The 6,000-nt window shown below is 40.3% G+C and overlaps 1 long non-coding RNA gene across 1 annotated transcript in view; it reads right to left on the reverse strand.

Annotated features, from left to right (window-relative positions):
- Window positions 1-6,000, reverse strand: part of LOC123942433 — a 42,508-nt gene extending 36,508 nt beyond the window's left edge. The window contains exon 1 of the long non-coding RNA XR_006818422.1: window positions 5,939-6,000. This is a non-coding gene — a long non-coding RNA (uncharacterized LOC123942433). The remainder of the gene's footprint in view (window positions 1-5,938) is intronic.

Here is a 6,000-nt window from a genome sequence, read left to right on the forward strand (position 1 = left end):
AATGAATTGGTGAGTAAATAAATAATTGAATGAATGTAAGCTGCACAATATATACAAAATATCCAGAGTGAGGACTTAATTTAAACCTCATTCTTCTATGAGTGTCCTTCTTTCTACCTAACCATGTGTTTTACAGCCACCTAGGCATTTTCTATACTTTACTTTCTGATTTATATACTGTCTTTCCTTTAGATAACTTCAGATTCTGGCCTGAAAATTTATGACCCTTTAAATAAGTAGAAATAGCTAAAAATGGAGCAAACCCCAAACCCAATCCACAGTACTCTAAATGGCAAGAGAAAAAAGACTCAGGGCAATAGTGATAGAAGTAAAAATGAGAACAAAGAAAGGCAGGACAGGCACAAGAGAGAGAGGTAGGAGACAGTCCAGGAGACTTTTGTGCAAGAATGTTCTGAACTCTTTGCCAGAGCAGTCTTTCTCAGCCCAGTGGTGCATCTGATAGTTTGACTTTCCCAAGCTCCCAGAATAGAACACATAAGTCTACTTTCTCTCCTTTTGTTTCTTGAAACAGCACTTCATCTTGTTCACCCTGACTGTCTTCTCCTCTGGCTATCCTTAGCTCATGTCATCTTTCCAAATGATATTCAAAGTTGACACTTGTTTGAATTCCTACGCTTTGAAAGAAATGGTTGTTACTTTAAATGTATTTTGGAAAAGGATTTTAAGTTCCATTTAGCATACTGTAAAGAATAAATAAACACACACATTTTTATGACCACTATGAATTAACATCTCCTCATTTGTTCTCTTTTGTTTTCTAAGATCTATATGTATTAAGTTTTATAGTAATTTACTCTTATGTAATTATATCATTGGGTATAAGATTTTATGGCCATACCTCAATAAACTGAAAAAAAGAAGGGACCACTGGGGACTGTTGAAGCCATGGGGATTAGAGTACACCCTGATGATTCTAGAGTTTTTCCCTGAAGGAAAAGATGTTCCCATTTCAGTCCTTCTGGGAATTAATTACAGCTGACCCTTGAACAGCAACAGATATGAACAGCATAGGTCTACTTAGATGCAGATTTTTTTTACAGTATGGTAAATATGTTTTTCCTCTCTCTTTTTAAAAAGATTTTATTTACTTATTTGACAGAGCTCACAAGTAGGCAGAAAGGCAGGCAGAGAGAGAGGCGGGAAGCAGGCTGACGCAGGGCTCAATCCCAGGACGCAGAGATCATGACCTGAGCCAAAGGCAGAGGCTCAACCCACTGAGCCACCCAGGTGCCCCAATGTGTTTTCTCTTATGATGTCCTTAATAACATTTTCTTTTATATAGCTTCTTTATTGTAAGAATATAGTATATCATACATGTAATATACAGAACATGTGTTCACAGATTGTTTATGTTATCAGTTATTAGCAAAGACTTCCAGCCAACAGTGGGCTACGAGTAGGCTATGTTTCAGAGGGGAGTCAAAGGTTATATATGGATTTTCAGAGGCATGGGGATTAGGGGTCCTAACCCCTGCACTGTTAAAGGGTCATCTGTAAGCTAAGGGCCAGAAAATTAGGGGATGGGGGAATGAAGGGGGAAAGATTGAGAGACACAGAGAGAGAGAGAGAGAGAGAGAAAGAGAGAGAGAGAGAGAGTTGATTCCATCTTTGTGTCTCAACATTCAGAATGAACAGTTCTCACAGTGGGGTAAGCTTCCCTAGCCATACAGACGTAGACCAGAAGTAAGTGGCATCAATAAGCTTCCTTTTTCTTTTTTCTTTCCTCAAGCAGTGACAAGAGAAGTGAGGCAGTAATCATCTTTTGACACAAAGAAAGCACTGACCCTCTGCAACTGAAGAGGATAGTAGGTTCCAGGCAAATGTGAATTGATGCTGGAATCTTGCCAGATCCATCTACCTGCCTGCTTGGCCCAAGCCTCAGGGAAAGTAACAAGGGCATATGGTCTGAAAGGATCACTGAGGACAATAGCACTTGGTGTCCAGAAGATTTAAAGAAGGAGTAAGTCTGGCATGAGGGAAGTGACTTATCTGTATACAGATATGCTTCTATTTAAAGCATTTTTACATATATGATTTGCTTTTTTCTCTCAACAGCATGTAGTAGGAGCCCACTGTTCCTCCTGTTCCAAAAATGAGAACTGCAAACATGATACCATTTGTGGCTTGCCCAGAACACAAAGCTCCTTCTTCTAATTCTAAGCTCAATGTTCCTTCCCTCTCCCAGTTAAACAAGACAGAAGATATCTGAGCTCATCAATAAATAAGATTGCCTTGCATACATGGCCTCATTGTGGGGTTAGAAACACAGCAAGGAACAGTAATGGTCCAAACTTCTACTGTCATGGGGCTTACGTTCTGTTAGAAGAAGCAGGTAAACAAACTAAACAATGAATAAACAAGACACTTTTGATTGTGGTCAGTGTCTGAAGAAATAGAATAGGTTCCCTGATAGAGGATGATTTGATAAGGGCAGGTGGAGGGTGGCGCAGGGTGAGGTTATTTTAGACTCTTGAGTTCAGACACAGAATTCAGGACGGGCCTGTTTAAGCAGGAGACCTGAGAGATGAGAAAGGGCGAGCCCTGTGAAAAGACAGGAAAGCAATGTTTTGGATGAAGCCAGCAGGCTCAGAAGCCCTGACGTGGGAATGAGTTTAATGTGGTTGAAGAACAAGGGCTATTGGAACAAGAAGAGGCTGGTCTGTAGGGCCTTGTAGACCATGCGGAGATTGGATTTTGCTCTGAGAAATTCTAATCTTAGCTTTGCCACCAACTAGCCCTGTGGCTCTTGACAAATTATTCTGAATTCTTTTGACATCAGGGTTTTCCAACCTGGAAATCCTACATTTGGAATCCTATATTTACATAGCTGCAGAGTGATTCTGTTCCTCTTGCATTAGCTGTAATGACATCTAAGTTATGGTTTAAAACATTAGTGTAGTATTAATTACAATCATAATAACAAGTCAGTTTTACGTATGGAGACAGAACATGAGTTTCTTAAGGAGCTATTTTACTACCCAGATTTTAGACACCTAAGATTATGGAAAATTTTTCTAATCAGCCCAAGTTACCTTATATTATGACCCCCACTCCCAACCTAGAAATTAAAAGGAATTTAGTCACTTGGGAAGTTGTGGTTTGTTAAAAACGAGGTATCTTTAACCTAGCATATGATACCCATTTTTATTAGTTCACTTAATTACATTTCTACCTTTCTTTAGATTATAGTTTCAAATGAGGATCTTGCTTGTTTCCATATGAAAGTATTTCATAGACTAATGAGAAAGAAAGACAAAAAGAGAAATAAGACTAAAATGATTCTCCTGTGGATTATACTGTTCTAGTTTTTTCACCTAAAAAGCTAAATTTAAATGTTCTTCTCTGAGAATTAAATAGTGATTATGAAATGGAATGAGTGTCTGATTGCTTACTTCAAACCGTCATATCACTTGACTAGACATTGCATAGATTCCTGCCTCTGACTCACGCATTTGACTTGTGTCTTATTAACCATGTAGGAAAACTTATTTAAGTTAAACAGAGTATTAAATATAGATACACAGTACAGAATATAAAGTATTATAGAATTAATAATAAGCTTTCAGAAACCAGTCAGCTTTTCAGAACTGTCAAAACTCTAAAAGCCTTCAAATAGAATGTTAGTGTATTTAAAATAAAGACAAATTTGTATTTATAAGGAAATTTCAAAGGAAATATCAGCAGCTACTAAACACTGTGGCAGAAACACAGAGGTATTAAAATTTGGATAAAACATGAAATATATAAAGACATATGTGCATGTGGGTTTAGATGAAAGCTTATGCCCATGTATAAATATTATTTACATATGTATATGTACACATAAGCTCTTGGGTAATGTCAAGTTAATAACAAATATTAACACCTCCTATTAAGAGGTAGTATGCCAGAATTATCTCCAGTATCTGGATAAGACCATCTCTTTTCTCAAGGAACTCATGATCAAAGAGATGGATGCATGAACTAGTAACTGAACCCCATTGTGATAAGGATCCAACTAGTGGTATGAGGAAATGTTTATTGCAGCAGAGAGAAGAGAGTAATTAATCATTTCTGGGAGCTTGGAAGGCTTCCAAGAGAAAATGACATTGTAGCTTGGCCATAAAGGATTAGTAGGATTTTTCCAAGCTAAGAAAGACAGGAAGGGTAGTCCAAGCATGAACAGGAGTCCAGAGAATTGACAGCACGTGTTGTTAGGGCAGGAGGTAAATGCAGGAAATGAGTTTGGAATGATAAAGGGTACCAGAATCACGGCATGTAGCAGGTAGATGGTTAGGGAACTATAGCGCCATATTGAAGCATTACAATTCACTATAGGTCATAGGAGGAGCCTTAGGGAAAAGGAGAATAGCTTAATTGGAGCTGGGATTGAACATACTAGAGAGGGAGGAGCCTGAAAAAAGGGAGATGTGTTTGGAGGATAATCAACATCAGGAAGCTGAGGCCACCACAGAGCAGGAAGGAAAGCAAGAGGCCATGTTGGAGAACCATTTGTGAGGTAATAGGACACATGGCTGACAGATTAGATGTGGGTGCTGAGGAAGGGAGTTTAGGAGCTTAATAAATGTGTTGGTGGGATAATGCTGAAATGTTTTTTATTTTTATTTTTTAAGATTTAATTTATTTGACAGAGAGAGAGAGAGCGATCACAAGTAGGCAGAGAGGCAGGCAGAGAGAGAGGTGGAAGCAGGCTCCCTGCTGAGCAGAGAGCCTGATGTGGGGCTCGATCCCAGGACCCTGAGATCATAACCTGAGCCGAAGGCAGAGGCTTAACCCACTGAGCCACCCAGGTTCCCCTGCTGCAATGTTTTAAGTGATATATTTCCTCACCCCACGTATAAAATTCCTGTTTTCCCTTGTTCAGGTGGCAAAGGCACATCACCCTCCTTGTCCTCAAGTTAGGACTATTCCTGAAGAAACAAAGAAAATTGTCACTGCCACTGGATGTAAACTCTAGGGCTGGGTCTCAGTGTTGTTTGCTTTTCTATTTCCAATATTTGAAAACAGAATCTGACATATCTCAGTGACTGATAAATACCTGTTGAGGTTTTTTTTTAAGTCTATGTTTGACTTTCAAAATGGAGTATTTTTAAAAGGTTTGTTTATTTTATAGAGAGAGAGAGTGCGCAGAAGGGAGGGCAGAGGGAGAGGGAGAAAGAGAATCTCAAGCAGACTTCCCACTGAGGACAGAACCTGACATGAGGCTCGATCTCACCACTTTGAGAATGACAGGAGCTGAAATCAAGAGTTAGAGGGGCGCCTGGGTGGCTCAGTGGGTTAAGCCGCTGCCTTCGGCCCAGGTCATGATCTCAGGGTCCTGGGATCGAGCCCCACATCGGGCTCTCTGCTCAGCGGTGAGCCTGTTTCCCTCTCTCTCTGCCTGCCTCTCTGTCTACTTGTGATCTCTCTTTCTGGCAAATAAAAAAAAAAAAAAAAAAGAGTTAGACACGTCACTGACTATGGCCATCCAGACACCCCTCAGAATGGGATGTTTGAGCTCATGGTAGAGATAATAGCTCAGGCAAAAAAAAAAAAAGAAAAAAGAATTTGAGTAAACGATAGCTTGGGGTTAAACCGATGAGCTGAGGACTGGTCAAAACAGGAAGCATGCAGCAAGACTTTCTCTTGTCTGTTCAGAGAAGACAATAATCCTATAGGCTGGAGTGGAGAAAAAGACAGGACTCCAAGCCTGACACCCATCAGGGGTCAGCTTCAGGGAGGGTAGAGGAATAATAGAACTCTGAAAAGTTTGAGGGTCTAAGGGTTGGGAGGACTGAGGTTCCATTTCCCTTTGGAGTTCAGAGGAGTTGCCCACCCTGTGATGGCATGATAGCACACACGCCCAGGTGGCATGGTATGGCAGAGGGTCTGAGAGAGCTCCCCAAGTGTCCAGCATACCAGAATGAGAATATCTTACCTGAGACCCAGAAGGCGGGGAGAGGACTTAGGGCACTCTTCTTCATGCATATCTGGGCGTCA

The sequence above is a fragment of the Meles meles genome, chromosome 5, assembly GCF_922984935.1.
Source record: "Meles meles chromosome 5, mMelMel3.1 paternal haplotype, whole genome shotgun sequence".
NCBI classification, from domain to species: Eukaryota; Metazoa; Chordata; class Mammalia; order Carnivora; family Mustelidae; genus Meles; species Meles meles.